Source organism: Varanus komodoensis, unplaced genomic scaffold (genome assembly GCF_004798865.1).
Source record: "Varanus komodoensis strain SLA01 unplaced genomic scaffold, ASM479886v1 scaffold9, whole genome shotgun sequence".
Lineage (NCBI taxonomy): Eukaryota > Metazoa > Chordata > Lepidosauria > Squamata > Varanidae > Varanus > Varanus komodoensis.
The window spans coordinates 21,007,620-21,029,195 of record NW_025336598.1 but is presented as its reverse complement, the minus strand read 5'-3'; positions in this window follow the sequence as shown (position 1 = coordinate 21,029,195).

The following is a 21,576-nucleotide window of genomic DNA, read 5'->3' as shown; positions in this document are numbered from 1 at the left end:
AGAGACCTTCCTGTGGTCATGGGCAAGAGTGATGGCTGAGTCTGAAAAATCAAGTTTCACAGATTTATTTATTTATGCTGTCCGATGCTGAAGTCTTTGGACGGCTTACAAAAAACAAAACAACCAACACACTACATACTGCATCTGGCCATTAATGATAAAATCAAACATAAAACAAATTAAAAGTTAAAATATTGGGAAAATAAAAAGGTCTTCACCTGACACCGAAAAGAATAAAGTGACGGTGCCAAGCAAACCTTCCTGGGGAGCATGTTCCAAAGTCAGGGTGCCATCACTGAAAAAGCCCTTCTCCAGGTAGCTGCCCTCCTAATTTCCTTCAAGGAGGGCTCCTGGAGAGGGACCTTTCCAATATAAATCTAAGATTAAAAAATTATAATTAATGTTGGATAAAATGTTAGTAAGTAAAGTTAGTAAAATTGATAATAAGAGTGTGACCTGATTGACCAGAGAGATCCTGAGAGAAGGAAGAGCCTGCCACCCATGCTTAAGCAACCTTTCTCAGACATGCCTTCTATTTTGGCAAATATGATGTTAACCATTAAATTGAGAGGAACTTAAAATTTGTTTTTATTCAGAATACGTTTGCTGCTATTTCTGTTACGCTCTAGGATGCATTCCTGCAGTCTCCTGACATTATCTGAGGTGGTCCAGTCTTGGTGCTTGGACTCCAAAGGCTGATCCTGCATCTACCAGTCACGGCCAAAACATGAAGAACCACACCAGCTGCCCTCCTGACGTCACAGCTGAGCCTCAGGGGGCAAAAAGGGATGTGCTGTGGGGTGGGCAAGGGAGGAGGCTGGATCTGCAGTGCGCCATGAATTCCAGTCGGTGCCCCCGTGTCCTTCCCTCCCCATCACCAGCCCTAATCTAGACTTCCAAAAATGGCCATCTAGATAAATTGCAAGGCGCAAGGCACCTTGCACCAGCTTCTCATACACCTATGGCTATGAAGGGAATAGGACCGTGCCCTTAGGGATGTTGACCTGTATTTAGGGATGTTTGTAATCCATTTCATCAGGAAAAAAGTATGTTATTCCCTTAGTTCGATCAAGAAATATACATTCTACCTGTGTTCTGGCTTTGGGGGTATTTCAGGAACCACTACCCAACAACCGCTCTGTTTCCTGATGCCCAAAATGATGCACATATTGCATCGATATACTTGCAGTTTCTCTCTTGGTCAGCTGAACCACAAGTATGTACGTGTGCCCGATTTCATGCATGGGAAATCAGTAGCTAGATGGAGGAGCTGTGATCAGCCCATCCTGGCAGGAGAGCTAGGATATTTTGGAGTGGTGGATATGGCCCCCTGGGGATAGAGACAAAAGAAGAAACCACGGTTTCATATATTTCTAGGTGCACTATAGATTTTAGCAGACAGGGAGATCTGTGGACTGCTCGAAGCAGTCAATACCCTGTCATGGTTTTATAGCCCTCACCAATGTGATGCATCTGTCTGTTCCTGCCTATTGTTCTGTCCACGGTCCCGGCATGATGCTTCATCTTTCTGTGTGGCTCATTCAGCATCCTCTCATCTTAGATTGACACACCTTTTCATGCACGCATTGTGCTGCATCCACAGGAGAATTTGGAGTTGGAAAATCATACCGGGGCTGTTCTCCTTAGATTTAGTCATGCTGTGCTCTCTCTCCTCCTCTCTCCCTACTCCACAGACTTACAAGAGAATTTTTCCATGTGAAATGCAAGCCCAGGAGGGGAGAAGGGTTAGAGAAGGAGAACATCCATGGAGTTTGGATGCAATGTGGAAAGACCGAGGTGAGAGAATCACTGAAACGTGTTAATGGTGAAGAACATTTGGTCACCGGGGGGCTTCATTGGACACTCTTGCTGCTTTGACATACACACTTGACAAAAAGCTGTCAGCTTTCTTTCCTGATTCGTGTGGACACGGGGAAACAAGTCGAATGGTAGACAGCAGTTGGAGGAAGAACTGGTGTATGAAAACAAGGGATTGCATTTTAAGTTTTTGCTCAGTGAACAGATAGGGGGGTCCACTTACAGGAGAGGTATTTCACAGAACAAAACCATTCGTGCCTCTGTGTATATAGAAGGCAACTGCCAACCTGCCTCCTTCTCCTTATGTACACGGAAGGTTCCTGCTCACTGAGGCCACACTGTGTGGTCAAATGCCTGGGCTAAATGGCCAAGTCCCCCCCCCCCACCAAATGGGAACAGACCTTTTACAGGGTGGCGCTGGTATTATACAGCTCACTCCTCAGCGGAATCTTCCAGACCCCTAACTAGTGCCTCCTAGTGCTGGGTTGGCACTCTGCTTTCCGGCCGCTTGTAATTCCTGAGGCCCATGCACAGGGAGAGCTCTTGAGGCAAGAAAGCACACGCACTGCCACGGCCCGATTGCACCCCATGCTCTTCCCTTGGCCACATTGCAGGCCCTCTTCCTGTTACTTCATTGGGTGCCCCACCAATTCTGTATGCCCTCAACGTGCTGCTTGCCCCATCGCATGCTCCTATCCCTTCCCCTACTCTTCTTATACATGCTGCCCACCTTTCTCCTTACCCGCTGATAGGGATATGAAGATCTGGCCTGAATCGATCCTTTGCTCTGAATCGTGCTTGCACACAGTGTGCAAAGCCCACAGGTCGTGTGTGTGGAAGCAGGACCCCCATGTGGAGTTGTGCTTCCACATACGGGCTTGGGCGGTGGGCAGGTTGTGTGCAAGCCAACCTCACGGACTTGCTCGGGCTTGCTGTCTACTGGACACCCGTGCAAACACGCGGTGGGAGAGAGTCCCACTCCCAAGCCACATTCCTCACACATCACTACCTGGTGGCACATGCCCCATCCCAGCTGCTTACCTTATTGCCCCCCATCATATTATTATTATCACGGCCTTTGCTTTGAGTTTCTGGAGAGCAACTTGGCCAGAAAGAACAGCTGCCCATCCTTTATTTCACTCCAAAGAACTACTCAGAGCCAAACAGACAGCAGGCTGTGGCTTTTATAGCAGGCTACTCTTTTTATTTGGGGATTCTATAATGGTTTTATTTTATACATCATCTGGAGTACAATACTGTAGTAAAATTCCTAAGAAATACAGTGTTTTGGGAAGCTAAAAGGGTTTTAGGCTTGTTTCTTCAAACAGCAGAAAAGCAGGTATAGGATTGAACTATTCGTTGTATTTCTGTGGTTCCTTTGAATGTTTATTACCATCAGCTCCCTTGGGTGTCATTTTTGACAGAAACACAGGCTATAAAAATAATGCATAATAAACCATTCTTCCTGGAAAGGATTTAGGACAGTAAAGCTGTGGGTGGAGAATGGGTTACGCACCATGTCCAACACTGTGCTCTGAGCTCGCCTTCCCATGGCTGATGCTCTTTCTTCAAAAGTGTGCCAAGGTTATTACACATTCTTGTGTGTGTGATGTGCAGTTAGCATCTTGCACCAAATGTTTTGTTCAAAGTAAGTAGAAGTGTTTTTATTGCTTCTATAATAACTGCACTAATAGGCAGAAGAAGATGAATCCATCTATCAAATTTATTGCCATGCACTTAAAAAAGAACTTTGCAATTGACAATCATTATCAGCCCAAAAGCTAATGAAACTTGAAGCTCCATACAGCATGATTGTTTCAGAACAGACATTTCCATAAAATACCCCTAATAATTATTGATTTATTGATCTGAAACTGACGTAGCGAAAGACTAAGTCTTCCTCTATGACAGTTTCAAATCAATAAATCAATATTTAGCCTCATGAATCTACTCAGTCTTTAAATACAATCGACTTGAGTTTTTGTAGGGATAAGTCATAAGTAATGAATTTTGAAAGATTTTAATTTTTTTTAAAGTCTTTGGGGTGGATTTTGCTGCTTCCTTTTATCTGAAGCAATCAATCGGAATGTAGCTGGAAGTTTCCCATTTTACACTGTCAGAGCTATGCAATGGATTTTTAAAAAATATATTTTATTTGTAGTGCTTTATTTTACTAACCCTAAAGTAATCTTGCTGGTTGCTATATATCTTTTTCATTTAATAAACTGTTGTGGAGGATCGGGGGAGGGGCTTTTAAACTTACTTCTAATCTTTCCTACATATACTTAGAAATATTTGTTGTGCTTCATTTTGGTTGTGCTTCTCCACAAGAGCAGCATCATGATTAATGCTTGAAATTGGTTCAGCGAATTGTGATATAACTATCTCTTCTATAAGGTCTTGATCTGATCAATTGCCTCCAGCATTGTCTGCTAAGCTATTCACAGAAGATTGTTTTAAGTTACTATTTTTAGTTTCAACGTTTGTTAGATAATGTTTTTTGTCCACTGAAATTAGACATAAATACCTATTCTAAAGCATGAACATTTTCTACTACAATTTTTTTTCAATTAAGCTAATATGCAATAATCGGAGAGGGAGCTGATTGGTCATTGTCCACCTTACATACTTTTTGTCAAAAATGAAATTTACATTTTTTGAATAACATTCAGATAGTTCCTCCACCTCCCAGCTCTCCTTCAGCTGATCATCCACTGTTCAGCCACCTTTTTTTAAATAGTGACTCAAAAATTACAGTCAGCACGGGCAACTGGCGACACAGGGGGTCTTACAATAAGCCGTGCCTGGACAGCACAGCTGCCTGTCTCAGAAAGAACAAACAGAAACAAAGTGCATATTCTTTGCTTGGAAATTGGCATCATCATCATCACATTGCACTGATGTTCCACCTTTTACTTCCTGTGAGGAACCCAAGGCAGCTTTCATAGTTCCGTTTTATCCTTACTACAACAACCCTGTGAGGTATATTGGGCTGAGAGTAAGTGATTGGACAAGGTCACCCAGTGAGCTTCATGTCCAAGTAGGGCCTAGAACCTGGATTTTCAGGGTTGTTGTCCAACGTTAGTCCAATGTTCTCCCCACCACACCTCTCTGGTATCTCAGTGGAGATTTATTCTCCCATTGCATTTTTTCTTGGTGGGAAGGAGATTTGTGAACAATGCTCTGAGCGAATCCTAATTAATCGTATCACAAATGTAGAAAGGTTTCTCAAGGAAGGTCCCTTCCTATCTTTCTAAGCTAGTACCTACCAGCCTTTCCTCCTCAGCACTAGCACCCACCCGCCTACACAGGTGGAGAATTCCTGGCTAGGGTACTCTTGTGCAGGGAAGGTGGGGATAACCCTGTTATATGAGAGTATTTTAGATATATGTATGAAGGATAGTTTTATTTTGACTTAAAGTCCATTCAGTCTCATCAGATCCCTGTTGAGATACGGTTCACAATCTTAGGTCAGGATGCACTGAATTTCTAAAGGACTTTCATTTTCAATTTCAAAATCCAACCACTTCACATTTGAGTTCTGTCAGTATCCTTTGGTGTATATCACCCAGACCTGATGACTTGTTAATATTTATTTTGCCAATTTGCCCTAAACTTTCACCTCTTGTCATGTCTATTTGACTTACCTTCCCAGGAACATACATACATCATTTGTTCTGAAACACTGGCCATGTCATATGGCTATTTTTGATTGGGGGAGTGGGGAGATTTTCCTAATATTTTCTGACCCTGGAGTAGTCTTGCATGTGCATTGCTGCATGATGGGAATCACAGCTCACTATATGCTAGAATGTGTCTAGACTTATTTAATAGGAATTCTTTCTGTCCAGGGAACTGAAAATCCAGGAATTGTAGTTCTTAAAGAATGGGAGCTGACATTAGAAGTCCCAGCTGCACCAATAAACTACAATTAACAGAATTGTTTGGGGAAATGTATGGTAGTTAAATTTAAAAAATAATGATGATGATGTAAATGTGGAATATAGGCCTCTAAACAAGAATTCAGGATGTTACTGGCTCTCTTTGAGATGATGCATAGACCAGCATCTAAAGTATATATGAATTAATATTCCCAGTCTTACATTCTAGACTACTGGCCTGACTGACCTTCATTATATTTCTCATTTCAAAGAGAATTTCTCCTCATTTGAAATCACACCTTCTTATTTCAGAGTCAAAGGTTATTATTAGTGCTACAAAGCCATGGTCTCTTATTTAAAACTTAGCTTCTTCTAACATGTTTTAAATATCTTGGTTTTGTATGTATGTTTCTGGGGGGAAAACCTTCTAATGGGTTTCTGGGGGATTCTGAATTTATTAGGTTTGAGGAAATAGATGTTACAGAAATTCAAGTAAGTTGCTGTTATGACATCCAGAAGTTATGAGACTTGCTCATAAAACTCTAATTTACATATATTGTACTTAAAATACAAACCACCAGTCTGCAGTACTTTTAGTTTAGCCTACAAATTGGTGGACCACATTTCCCTTGATATATATATTTAATAAACAATACATGCTATGCAGAAACATGCAGTTTGAAGAATCCACCATTAGGGAAATAATAATACTATGCGTATGAAAGCCCCTCAGTTTTTGGAAATATATTGGAACTATCATAATTTTTAAAACATCTTAAAGAAACTTGGAATTTCCAGATGTGGAAACCTTTGAGTTTCCATCAAGTTGCATCAGATAAATGCAAAACTTGTGGCTCTACTAAGCTGCGTGTTCCTGAGCTTTACAGGGGGGTCCAACACAAGTTGCTACCTGAGAAAACCTGGAGTGTCAGGCACCTGTCAGGGTGCAAAGCATGACCGATGGGCCACATCCAGCTTGGTAACGAGGCTTCTGGACCAATCCACTCCTCCGACAGCAATTAGAAACATAGAAACTGAGCAGGTCAGAAGGGGTCTCCAGGGCCATCTAGTCTGACCCCCAGCTCCAGCCAGCTCCACTCATGACATGCCTACATATGCAGGTTAGGTTACACATCTTCTTCCCAGTGCTGCAGTGAGTATGTCTCTTACAAGCAGTCCCACACACCCAGTGCCTAGGTGCCCTTGGTGCTAGGTGGAAGACTAGGGGCACTGCCCACCCTAAATTTTGCTTCTCCCCACCTTTTTAATAGTTTTAAAAGGTTGGCTGGTTTGTCTTTAAAATGATGCCCCCTGACTTTTTTGGTGAAGTCCTGACCATTTAGCCTTTCAGGTTTATGCCTAGTTATTAAGTAGGCCCTTTCATCAGACTTAAGAGGGCAACCCTTTTATCTCACACATAATCTCTTGTTGGAGGGGTGTGAGTTAGCAGTGGCCGGATCACCCATTTTCTCTCTCATTCTGTCCTCCCCTTTTCTTTCTGTCCTCTTCCTTCCTGCTCACTGGGCTGCCAGGGAACAAACAGATTGCCAGAGGTCACGTGAACTGATCGCACACAGATGGCTTTTGATATGAGGCTGAGGACTCCATGAAATTAGGCTGGGAAGCTACCGCTTGACCACCCTTAGTCTATGCTCCTGCTCAGCTTTCCTCAGGAGCTGCGGGGCTAGGGCTGGGTGTGGACCTTTGAGAGCTTTGATTTTTGAGTTGCTTCTCCCTGCAGGGCTTCAGAGTTTTCCTGAGCCCCAGTGCGGGTTCATCCACCCAGGCTGTGCAAAAATGCTTTCACCTCACCAGGAAGGACAGAAATGTGTTCCACTCAGTACATAAAAAGCAGGATCACCTGACTTCTGATCACTAGCCTTAGTTTCCTGGTTTCTGTTTCCTGCTGGGCAGCTGTCCAAGGCCCAGCACCAAGCATTATGAAGCATCATTTCAGGTTCATTCATTCCCAATCCTCTCACTCAATTCACTCGAGATCTGCCAGTGTGAGACCAGAAAATGCATTCAGCTAATGAGACATCTCAATTTTAGGACTGGCAGCAATTGAGTCATGGGCTAAGCAATGGCAGTAATTCTTTGTATGCAGGCTGGGACTGTACCTCATAGGTACAGAAATGTGCATCTAACTCAGCAGTGGGTCATGGTAATTCCAAGGGCAACAAGATTGAACAATGGACAATAACTGAGTTCAAACACTTATATCATCAAAGAGGGCTGAAAAAGATCTCAAAGACTTCTGCCACACCGAATCATTGACTCATTTCACGGAGGTCAAAGATCCTTTTCTGTTGGTTTGGAACCAGTTCCTTCTACCTGAACTAATTAGACTAATTAGACTTACATGACAATAGGCAGACCTCACCCAGTGCTTCTCCATCCTATAAAAAGACATCTAGTTTGCCTTACATACTTGTCCACTCCCTTTTCTCTTCACAATGTGCAAAATTGCTTCCAATATAAAACTGCCTTGAGCCCACCCTTGCTTCATATGCGTCCTTTTTCTTGCAGCAATATTGAAATGTAGATGTAAGGTCTGTAAGACAAGGTCCTGTGGCATGTGCAGGCGCATGCGTGTGCATGCAGAGAGAGAGAGAGAGAGAGAGAGAGAGAGAGAGAGAGAGAGAGAGAGATTAATCAGTCAATATAACTGTGGTCTTTTTTGCTTTGATTGCATTTTATTGCTGCTTAGTAGGAAGAATAAATAGTCTTCGGTGAATTTTTAAAATGCTTCTGTGCTTTTCTTTAGAAATGTTTATTGCAATCTATTTAGAGTCAACTTTTCCAGGAGGGGGAGAATTCTAATAGACCCGTCACCCCTGTAGTAGTTAGGCGACCCACTGAATCGAATACTTTATGCAATGGGAATCATCTTGAATGTCTGCTTCCACAGATTCCCAGTGTCCTGCTCACCAGACATCAGATGAAGAGTGTGTCCTGCCAAATGGGTGGGATCAGAAATTAATGGAGATAGGCCCATAGTGGACATGGGGGCATGAAACCCTGATGTGCCCCTGATGAGGATGCTTTGGCATGGAGGACAGAGTTCCCTCAACACAATCGACTTGAGTGAGATGAACACACTCAAAATTAGGAAACTGCTAGATAGGGCCCCATGATGGGGTGGGGGCAGGATCCTGATGGACCACTGTGGTTCTGACTCAGTGCCCTCCGGTTCTCATTTTCTGTTGGATCAGGTGTGCTCGGTATCTGTACCAGGTACACCAGCCTGTGCCAGGTCACTTCATGCAGTCAGGTTTCCTTAGCATGCTGAGTGGTAAAGGGCAGGAAGCCCAGCCAGGCGAACAGAGACTCAAGAGGCTCTCTGGCTACAGAGGCCTGGCCATGGCAAGGCTGCTCTGCTGTCACATTCCCAAATGTGGCCTTGATGGACATGACTACATGGAGACGGGGCAGGTCTGAAGCTGAGGAGGGCACCCAGGGCTGCACTGCAGGTATGTGCGAGAGGCCTAGGTGCAATGCCAGTTTGAACTAACTGTCCAGCAAAACTGTTCTGTCTCCCTGGCTTTATACTTGGATACAAAAATCACAAGCAGCTCTGCAAAGTCACAGATTTAGTATAACTTTAATGAGGCTAGGAAAAATACTAGCATTTGGTGGGCTTCCCAAAATGTGCCTTATGGTTTCTAATCATTCACATTCTCACCCATCCACCCTAGCTACATTTTCTAAAAATATTACCTTTAAAAAAGCTATATTTTGTGAGCTTCAGATTTTGTCAAGAATACTCATCCAAAAGGGAAGATCTCTTGCCAAGTGGCCACCCTTATATGCTTTATGTGATATTCCTTTTAAAACAGCATTCTTACAAAGAGCTTTTCTACACAAAGCAATTTTGTGTGCTCATGATTCCTCAGTCATGGCAACCATCTTGGCAGCATTGTTTAGACTGACTATTATCTGTAAATGGCAGCATGAAACATGCTCTTGTTTGTGTAATTCTGCCATATCACAGCACCCTCTCACGGTTCTGTGATGGAACATATAGAAAGGTAGAGAAAGGTAAGCCTCAGGGCCAGGGGACAGGCGGGAGAATAAAAGAACACGATCTTGAACCTGCAAAGAATCCAGAAGCAGAAGCCTCGGTAAAATGATGGGTTAAACACCTCATGTAGAAAAGCTGCAAAATATTGGAAGGATATTTCTTAAGGAAATATTTACTAAATATTTACTAAACTGTAAGACACAATTTTCAAGGCAATGCTGTATAGGAATGCTCTGATAGAAGATGTCAGGTAATTAAGAATACATAAGATATGTCATATGTCTTACATAATAATATGGCAAAGCTATATCACTTTCATATATATATATATATATCAGACAATTAATAATACATAATATATTACTGGTCATAAACTGTTGTTGGGCCTTTTATGTTGATCTATCAGTCTGTAAAGCTTTACAATGGCATGGTTTTACTTGTTAGATTGTTAATTTTTAGTGTTATATTACTTGTTATTTTTAATTGTATTTGTATTGCATATTTCTTAATTTGTAAACCCCACCCCCCAGGGAACTTTACAGCTAGTAGGACAGGATAAAAGTGCAGTAAATAAATAAATAAATCAGAATTTGGATGATCTTATCATAGATATGGCTATATATACACATACGAATATACATTTATACCTGATTTGATCATTGCTTCATTAGAATTATTCCTATTGCAGCTTGTTAGATCCTTCAGGGATCTAGGATCTGCCTGTCAGCTTCATGTTTAAATAACTTTAGGATCGTGCTGTACGGTTTATCTTTTCTCCCTCAATATCCATATGCATTTTAAAAGAAGAGTTCATGTAAAGAACTAGACTCCCCTGATAATGTTGTTTCACTGGCAATCTCAAAGGCTTCCTCTCCTAGTTCGCGTTGCAAATGTGATAATTGATATTGATTGTCTCTAAGGTGAGTGCAGGAAGGTGTGTAATAGTATTGCTATGGTCTATCTCCCTTACATGCTTTACCTTTGAGAAAATAAACAAAAGCATCAATGTTGTCCCATGTGTGCATGTTTGAATCATGAGGTCATGTTTCTTGGACAGGAGCTCTTTAAATGGGTTTTAAGCTTAGCATCTAATCTCAGAATTGCTTTATTGTATTCACTCCCCGCATTTTTAGGAAGTATAACAGGATCCAGTGAAGGAGGTGTAGTGGTTAAAAGCATGGGACTGGGACTCAGACGATCTGGGTTCTAGTCCCCACTCAGCCATGGAGCCAACTGGGTGACTTTGGGCCAGTCACAGACTCTCAGCCCAACCTACCTCACAGGGTTGTTGTTGTGGGGACAAGATGGAGGAGGAGAATGATGTAAGCTGCCTTGAGCCCTTTGTAGGAAAAAGGCAGGATATAAATTGAATGAATGAATGAATAATAGGCTCAGATCTGGCCTCAGGCACATGTTGTCTAGGAGGCCCTGACCTTGAGTCTTGGCTGTGAACCTACCTCATGTATTTTAGTTGTTCTGGGGTGATCAGATGACCCACATGTTCTCTCTTGCTGTCTACTCATAATACTCAGGCCTTCAAAAAATCATTCTTATCAACACGTGAGGAGCAATGCTCTGGTCCCACCCCATATCGCCCTCTACCTCATCATTTTTGTTATCTCAGCTTATGCAGGCAACTGTCTGAAGAGGACTATATCCATGGACGCTCTCCATGTAAGCTGATTTGCCAGCCTTCTCAATCATGTAGAAATAGGTTCTCGCCTCCCCTTTTCATAAAGTCTCCCTCCATGAAGAGAGAGTCATGAATGCAGCGAAGGAGAAAAGCCGTGCTTCACTTCACTCATTGATGTGAACCCTTTCTGGAATGCCTGAATAGGGCATATGTGAACTAGGCAAGTGTTCAAGGTTTGAAGAAGATGTATTACCAACTGCTTAGGCGATCGATGATCCATTCCATGCAGTGAAAGAGTGCATGAGGGAGTTGTGTTGGCTAGTGCCACCCCTGACAAACATCAGCCACACATCCCACTATGTATTTGTGGCCACATGAAGTGGGTAGCAACATACATGTACAGAGTTCTTCCATGTGGAAGAGCATCTTCTAATTTCAGCAAGAAAGGTTTGCTGTGTAGAAGAAACATATATGCTGTGTAGATCAGCTCTAATAGAGACTCTTTCAACATTATCTTTGTAGGTTGCACCACCTTTTCACAGGGTCCACAGTGGAGTTGAGAAGGAGCAAGTATGGGCTGTGATCCAAGGAGTGCTGAGATGCTTTCTGCATCAAAGGGAATGTTGGACAGAGCAGTAAGAATCTCTGCAAGACCACATACAGTGCAGCTTCCTAAATTTCACAGCTAACTGGTGGCACAGTTGGTATAGACTTTCTGTTTTCTGGGCAGTACATGAATTCCTGCTCTCAGGTGAAAAGGATCACCTGAACAAAAAGTTTATTTTATAAATTAACTTTGTCCAAAGGAAAAAATATGGAATAAGATGAGGGTTTACAAAGCTTTCAGTTTATTGTTTTATATAGTCATTTTTCCGTAGTTGATGAATAAGTGTGTTTGAAGCAAAGCGGGACTTTTGAGAGAGGTGAGTGTCTACTGGGAAGCTGGGAACTCAGGATTAAAAACTGGTATTTCTGAGGATGAAGGTGCCATAGGGATTCTTTGGAAATCTGTGAGGTCCATCTAGAATCTGCTAAAGGAATTGCAAGCATGGATATCAGTGACCTCCAAAACGCTTGCAGTCTCCTTGGCTTTCTGTTCACACCTCTTCTGTAAGGAGGAGGAACATGTGTAGGGATTTAATTGAATGTCTGAACAAATTCCTGTGTGTATCGACTCCCGCTTGCCTAACATTGACTGTGTCCTGGAAGAATCCCCTACTTAGCAGAAGCGTGTGGCAGCTCTCGGCTGTAATAATCCCTCCAGAGGAATTTAATTTTTAATTAAGTGAAGCCGAGTGTTTACTCTTGTTCTATAGCTGACTAATCAGGGCATGACTATTCGTGCAAGCAAAAAGGGTTGAGTTAGATAGACTGTACCTTTAATTAGATAAAGGAGAATTGGCATTCACCGTTATCTAGAGGGTAATATAGAAATAGAGCCCATCAAAAGAAGAACTCCAGAATGTACACATGGCACTCTTGAGAATGTTCACATAGTAATATAAGGCTCGCAGGAACTTTAACCTAAATGTTACTCCTAAACAGTATGTCTGGGTTCACACAACGTGTAGTTTGAGCCCAGCCAGAGTGACTTATGCATGAGCAACAAACCATGGCACAGGGTTCCAACAACATGACAAACTGCTCATGTCTCACAGCTCATTCTGACTTATCATGTTGCATGAACCCAGCTATCTCAATGCCGGAGATCTGCAGTAACAACAAGATGCAAGTTGATCCAACAGTTTAAGGAAGGTCCTCACAGAGGAGCTGTTTGCTGCACCTCTGAGTCCTTTGGGCTTGTCTTCCATTTAGGAGGTTGGACCCAAGATCCGCCTTCTGTGAGAAGGAACCTCTGCATGGTTTTTTGAGATCCCTGCTCCCCACCATGTACCAGAATCTTCCCCATTCAGCAGGATCTCCTGACCCTTGCATTTTCAGGGTTCCAGCACAGTTGAACCAGCTTGAATAAAGGATTAGGTCAGACTTCTCTGGTAAAATATTCCACTATGATTGGAAGCAAGAGCTTCCAGTCACTTACTACACACACCTTCCGCTCCCACCCTCTTCTTCCCTCTCTCCACTCTGATGTATTCTTTATACTAAAAACTTGGGAGAAATGTGTCAGATTTTGAAGACCCACGATCAGCATCAATGTCACTTGAATCTCAAATCCTCCGAAGCATTTAGATTTGAGTCCCTTCAGAGATTTGAGCCCTTCCTCATCTCAGACATCTCCCCAGATCAGCCCAATTTAGTTTGTGATACAGATGACTCTGAAGTATGGAGACTTAGAATGTCACTCACAAAGTTTGTACATTTCCGTGCAGTATCACTCTAGTCAGTTACACTTTGGAAGGAGAAGCTAAATAAGCTAGCTGATCCGTAATGAATCTCTATCAGTTCACATATTCAGCCACGAGTATGCAATTGTCTGTAGACGTGTGCATGAACTGGTCCCTAGAATGAACCCGTTGGTGACATTGCCCATTTCTGGATTATTTTCTTTCCATCCCATATTGTTGAGTGTTGGGACTCTTTTACCCAAAGAATGGAAAAGGAGCACTTTCTGTGTCTCTTTGAGGTGACTGTGGTTTCACGGCTCCCTGGACTCTACTCTAGGATGCAGCCAGGAGATAATTATTGATTCTGTGGGGAAGGGAAGTTAATGAACTGGAAAGCAACATCGGAACATGGCCTTTGCTATCTTGTATATGAATTCCATTTTTTTCCAGTTGTGTCCTTGTAAAAGTGATATGAATGTATTTTTGCGACAATTTTAGCTGGTGTTGCATCAAGATACTACAGCATCTTCAAAGGCTTGGGGACTGATATATAGAATCTGGCATTTCATAATCTAGTTCCTTTATTCTCCTAAATATCACCAAGATAGAAGTCACCTGATTAGGAAGCAGTACATGCTGTTAATATAGCACATTGGATATCAGAAAAGTCAAAGGAATGTGCCAATATTTAAGTAGCTACAGGGGTGCATTTGAAGAAGAAAGATTCTCCCAAGGGATTAGCAGAGGGGCAAATGTAACCTCTTCCTGCATTACAGTTTATGGTAAACTATGAGTTTTGGTGCCAAATGCAAAATTGGACAAATTCTGCACTATTGCCACCAATAATACCTGTGCCATATTGTTTTGAAAAGACAAGAACAATTTCATGTGAACAAAACTCTGTTTGAGATTCTAAGGAATGTGTGACATTAATTTCTGGGAAGGAAACAAGGCAATGGGCAAACACAGCTGGAAAGACTTTACGCATGGCAGCAGCCAATTTTTGCAGCAACAATTTGTATCACACTTGGGCATCAGTGTATAGTACACAGCTTCTCTGTGTTTGTCCATGAAAAGTACAGAGACATTCATCACTTCACAAAGCACGGCCAACTTAAAAGTGTCACATTTGTACTTTTCCAACGTGTCATTTATAATTTCCCCATGTTTGGGGCTTTAAAGGCCTCATCCTTAATCCCTTATCTGTAATTTAGACAAGTAATTGCTTCAGACAAATTACACCCTTCACTTTCATATTTCCCTATATGCTAAACACTGATAAGTAACCTGCATTTATCAATGATATTCAGCTCCACATTAATTATATTTCCAAGGCACACAGCATTCGTTGTGTCATTGCACTTCTTCTGTGATGCACAAATGAGCCACATATTTAATTGCAACCTGATATAAAGAATTAAACTGAAACCAAGTTGAAATATTGAATCATTTGCTATAGCAAAATTAATCCATTCAAACTGGGGAGGGGGGCAGTTAGTATGAAGTGTGTTTTTATTTCAATTAAGTCTCAGTATTGCTTGATGTTCAGCAATTAGAATTAAAGATTAGGCCATATGGTGCCTAGCTGAATCCACTTTATCTGGCGCACAGGAGGGATGGGTAACCTGCCCCCAAAACTCAAAATGGCTCCTCACCCCTGTTTTAGGGGATGTGCTAGGTTAGAATAGTCCTGTGGAGATTTGGGGGAATCTACAGAACAAAGCCAATAAATTCTCTTTCAATGACTGGTGGGGGAGATATATATTTTTGGTTTATATTTTAATATGGACTAAGTTAATTCTCACCTCCCAAATGAATAGGCAAACCAGAAAGTAATTATTATTTTGTTTTCACACATTTCTGAATTATGGGATGCAGTTCTCAAAACAAAAATGCATACAAAATTGCATACATCTGGAAAAATAGGTATGAATGTGTGTTACAGGAAATTGCCTGGAAAAAAATGATGTGTTAGTGGAAAATATATACTAAAGTAAGCGCAAATGCTTGTGCATACAAACATGAATGTGAAATGTGTTAAAATGTGTGCCTATGAAAATGCACACAAAATGTATATAAATGTTGGTGTGGACTTCTTTTTTAAAAAATAATCACAAATTGTGTGGAATTGGAACAAATTTGAACGTTACAGAAAATGAAACAGATTCATCTATTCCTCTTTTGAATAAATGATAAAGTAATGTAGATTTTATCACTCTAGGTTTGAAATAAAACTTACCTGCCCACTTGTTGGGAACATCAAAAAAGGAAAACGTAATTACTGATTGCTGTGCCTCGATATTACTCAACTGTAAAATGAAAGACGTGTCCTTTAAAGGACGCAAACATTGTTCACAGATGTATGTGCAATGTATTTCTCTGCAGTGCAGAGCTTGCTTCTCTGTTTCTGTCAAGTGGAGCCATTTGTCTGCATGAGCATCTTGTTCCCGCTTTCTCGGCACCCAGCATAGCCAGGCAAATGCCTGAGCCCTTTAGGCCCACAAGGCCGACCAGTCTAATACCAAGAGTTTTTGGTGACATTTTACACAAGGGATTCTTTGTGAGGCCAGCTCTGAAAGGGGTAGCACCAACCCAGGCAGCTGCCGCTATCTTTTCCCTCCCAGATGCCTCTAGGCTCACCGCCAACCTCGCAACAGCATGCGGGAGGTCACAGATCTCACTGGGATGGAGGGCGGCCCATGTGCTCGGATTTCGAACTGTTCAGAAAAAGTCACTGGCCTACAATTCTGCTGCAAAGAGCAGCCTGATTCACAGTTATATCAGGAGGTGATAAAGTTTCTCAGTGTGCTGTGATATTCCTTAACTGCTAATTTTTGCATATGAAAACAATTACTAAAAGTTTGCCTATAGAAGTCAGGTCAAATCTTGGCAACCCTACATGACACCATCAAAGTAGGGACAACATGTTGTTGTTATGTGTTGTCAAGTCATCTCTGACTTATGGTGACCCTATGAATGAAAGCCCTCCAAAATGTCCTATCCATGACAGCTCTGCTTAGCTGTTAAAGCCAGGGTTGAGGCTTCCACTATTGAGTCAATGCCTCTCTTATTTGGCCTTCTTTTTCTTCTTTTGCCTTCAACTTTCCCTAGCACGATTGTCTTCTCCAAGGAGACTTGCATTCTCATGATGTGCCATGACAGCCTTGGTTTTGTTTTGGTTTTTTTGCTTCTAGAGAAAGTTCGAGTTTGATTTGCTCTAGGACCCACTTGTTCCTCTGTCTGTTGTTCCAGGATATTGGCAAGGCTCTCCTCCAGCACCACGTTTCAAACGCATCTAACAGACATCATACAGAAGGTGAAAAGCTAACAGAAAAGGAAGATACTAACAAGCACTTCATGAATCATTAACCTGTGTCAGCGTTATAAACAATTTTGTTATTTGCACTTACAGCATTAAGCGCAAACCTCAGATTTTGCTAATTCAAGGTAAAACTGTTGTGAAGTACAGTAGCTGTCTGGGCAAGTTACCTGAGGGAAAAAACCAAGGACAATGCTCTATCCCCACCTAGGGTTGGTTTCAACTGGGATTGCAAAAATGCTGTCGCTTCTAGTGCCTTTACTTTAGCTTTCTGAATGGAAGAAATGGAAGCCTTTATTTATTGTATTGGTTTATTATATTTCTATTTCACGCAACAGCTGAAACAGAATTCTCTTATATTGTATACAGTCTCCCTGTCTCCTATATAATGTGCAAAAACCACATTCAAATACTATGCCAGTTTTCTGGAATCTTTCTGGTATCCCAAATACTAACAGCAATGCCACTAGGCAATGCCACAGGGGGAGTGTTAATCAAACAGCTGAATGTTGTTGTTTTCTTCCTCAGGACGATATATCCAGGAACAGAGATGGTGCAGAATGCATCATAGGTGTCCCAGAGGAAAGCTGTAAACCAAGAAATTCTTGCATCCACTCTCTCTTCAAACAACAAACTGGGTAAACAAAACCTAAGTTTTTGTACAGAGGTGCTGTAAGCGCTATAGCAAGAATATGAAGTGTCATATAAAAGCTAACTATTTTAAAGAAAATTGAAGAAATCATTCAAATTGTTTGTCCTAGTTAGTCCAAACACTCAGCTATACTTCTGCTATGCATGTTTATTGCATCCCTATCCACACTTGCCTGGGAGTAAATCTCACTGAATGCAGCAGCTACATGCTTGGGGATATAGGGGAGGAGGCAGCTTGCACAGATACTTTCAAAAAGTGCATTTCCTATATAATAAATTAACATTCCTGCAGCTGACCACTCACATTTACCTTGGTGGCAAGAACTAAAGTACCCTTTCTTAAGATAATGAAATCCAACTCTACATTGATGCCTCATAGCAGGCGGTAACAGGTGAAAACTGGGATGGGAAATCACAACCTGTTTGGTCAGCCAGGGTCAGAAGAAAGGAGGCGATACCACAGTGAAATGCTCAGCCAGTGGGACTCTGAGGCCTGCCAACACCCTTTTGGGAAGGAAGATCCATCCTCTGCTGAGTCAAGAGAATGATTATCAAGCATCATTGAGCTTTGCTGGCTTTGCCTAATGCAAGAATATCGCTGCTCAGCTCCCAGGAAGGAAAAGAAAAGCAATAGAAAGCTCTTACTGGGCACCCTGCTCCTCTTCTACTTTGTTGGTGCCTAGGGGGAAAGCTTTTACTTTCCCTTACCCAACCACCACCACCCTGGTCTTGTTTTTATTTCTCTCTTTGTTCCATCCTTTTTCATTAAAAGATTAAGGTGCTCTACCTATCTTTCCCATCCCACATAAACAAGCAGTCTGCTACAAATCCATAAAGACCAACACTGCCCTTAGAAGGTGGATCCCCAAAGTGCAGGACGAAACTGCAACTGGTCAGCAAGGCCTCCAGAGCCTGCTTCTTCCACCAGGGCAGTCCACTCTGGGGGCCTGGAATGCACATGGGCCATAACAGCTGCGACAAACTTTGGAAAGTTAGTTGAAAGATGGCTTTGAAAACTGCAGTATCTGCTCATGACACATGATACAGATGGGCAGTTCAGTACAAGCATGGTTGGATTCCTATAAGAAAGAAGCAACTTTGAGCTATTGTGAGCAGACTGCATCATATAAACTGGAATTGAGATTGCTAGGAGTATTGGGGAGGGGCATCAGAAAATAGGTTGCTAGAGAGCATTCATGTTTGTCTGCTAGAGTCATATGGTATTTAAGCTTCCTTTGTACAGTCTATGACTGCACTTTAAATTGAACAACCTGAGACCCTCTCGTCACAAGTTTGCAAGACTTTCTTGGTTTGGGCAATGGCATTTACCCAGCTCCTTCTCTTGTGTCCTGCCAAATATTCTGCTAAGGCTTCCATCTGGTTGAGCACACTACATTCCATTCCCTGAAGAAGGTTCGTGCTTGGATCTTCTCAGCTCTAGATCCTGTTGATGGAACAGGAGACGTCACAGATGTGCAGAAGATACATGCACACAAGCATCAATGAAAAAGATAATTATTTTGGTGTGAGCTGAGAGTCATGTTCTGGGTGAAAGGTGACCCCCCCCCCCACACACACACAGAGTTACTTTCAACTTATTCATTGATAGGACACCATGAAAACTAATGGACAATTTTGTAGTGAGTTTTTTTTTCCTCCAAGCATCTGGAATGTATCTTCAGACATACCAACAGATCAAATGTATGTCACTTCAGGCACAGAACCAGGTCACTCTTTTATTGTATTTAAAATATTTCTGGGTAGCTGATAAAGGCAAAGGTTTTCCCAGGATGTATTATGGAACAAAACCCCATAATAAAACAGCAAGAATTAATAAATTCAGTAAACACCAGCAATAATAAGAGATATTCAGGCCAGGATGTAATCTAACACACAGCTGCAACTAAAAACTAAGAACAACCAAAGAAAACACAGCCAAGAAAAGGCCAAAGACAAAAGTTCAGTCTTCAGAGTTTTCCCAAAAGTTTGCAATAATGGGTCTTGATGGACTCCAGGTGGCAACTCTTTCCAGAAGTGTGGGGTCACTGCAGAAAACTCTCTCCCCCTTGAACCTGCTGATCTAGCAAGCTGGTCACATGATCAGGAGTTTAGTTCCTTTAGTGGGCATCCTGAAACAGGTGAAGCATGAGTGTGCAAGATCATATGTGCAAAGCAAGAGGGAGCAACAGTGAATTCTTGCAGACTAAAAGGCCTGTTGTACTCTCACTAAAGTGCATTTACTAAAATGTAGTATTTTACAATCTACTTTGTATTCTAGAGATCATACAGCTATCCCAGCTCCTTTCTTGAGGTTAGCAAAGAAAGCAGATTCAGAGAACATCCAAGAAAATGCACAGAGCCAGGTATTAATTAATGTGACACAGAGAAACTTGTTTTTCATGTTTGTGAATGTGCCACTAATCTGCCTTAATCACTCAGAAGGGCTGAGGACTGAATTATTGAATCTCTCCAAGAACAGATAATTCCTTGCTCAGTTTAAAGAAAGAATCCAGGAGTTAAAAGCCAAGCAGTTATCAAGCCTGGGATTTGTCTCTTGGCTGAATAATAGAAAACGCAGAAGATTTTGAAGGGCTAAGCATATCAAGCACACCCCATGCTGATGTCTGAGGCGTCGTATGATGAAAGGGCAGGAGCAGGGCTATTCTGCCTTGTCCCCAGAGTCTACATGTTGCATGCGTCTAAGCATATTCACCAGCATTTTGCAGGGATAAATAGGAATAGTTCTGGGGTTTTTGGTAGAGTTAGCAAAACCCAAAACTGCCAGTCAGAGTTGAGCAGGACAAGAGCTGGAGCAGTACAAGCCAGATTCATTTATGCATCCTGCAGGAGACTACTGTCCATTCAGCTAGCTCAGCTGGTCTTTTCCATTCCAAGAAAATCCCAACCAGTGGGAAGGGGAGAGAGGGACAGAAACATTTGTGCAAAGCCCTTGCAGGGATCAAGTCATTACTGTGGTGGAGCAACAACTTTCTTGCAGCTGAGGTGCAAAGTTGCCTTCTGCATTATTAAGCATTAACTGTAGTCAAATGAACTGTGCTGAGAGCCCCTTGATCATCCTCTCACTAATAAGACTAGTAGCAACTGAACCTGGTGGGTAATCCTGCAATATTTGCAGGCAGAAACCACACAGCAGCACACTGTCAGTGCTAAAGCCCATAAAACTAAGGAGCACACAAATCACCGGGACAAGATGGAAGTCACTTTAAGCCACTCTCTTCCTTTCTCTCTAAGTCAGTTTCTTTCAAGGCAGCCACCATGGGAGTGACTCGAAAGTAGACAGAGTTCATCTGGATCATATTTTACCATTTTGTGCCCCCTTGAGGCTCACTGGGGGAGCTAGTAGCAAAATCAGCAGGAACAAGTAGGACGCTGGAAAACTCAAAGTGGTTCCTGCCAGCTAGAACTTTCTTTTCGTAGAACAATAAGAAGACATTGTCTCAGCACACAGCTGAAGCACAAGGCTGGGGAAGTTGAAGTTCTGATAGGGGTTCATCCTCTGTAGAGATTTCCGAGAAATCTGGGGGAGGAGGTGTGGTAGAAATCAGATTTTCACAATGTCACTTCCGATTCTGGATTATTAGCCCCATACTGGCACTGCTGTGCTACCTGAGTCATCTCCCCTCCTTCCATCTCTAAGGCAGGCTGTGTTTGCACATTTGTTTTCTGTTTTTAAATACTAAGGAAATCAGCACAAATCATGATATTTACACTGCTTGCACAAACTGGAAGCTGAAAACAATGCAGTTCTAGCATGACCTTAAAAAAACAAAACTTGGCCCACTTCCAATCTCCAGATCAGAAGTAGGCAGGAAGTCTGTCAGGCTCAAATGAACCAGAGTTTCCAAGTGCCAGCCCATCTCTATTGCCTCTGAGCCAGACAGGAGGATGGCAGGCCTGTGTCATCTGGCTGGGACATTCTCAGATAAGGCATTGCTATCCCTCCC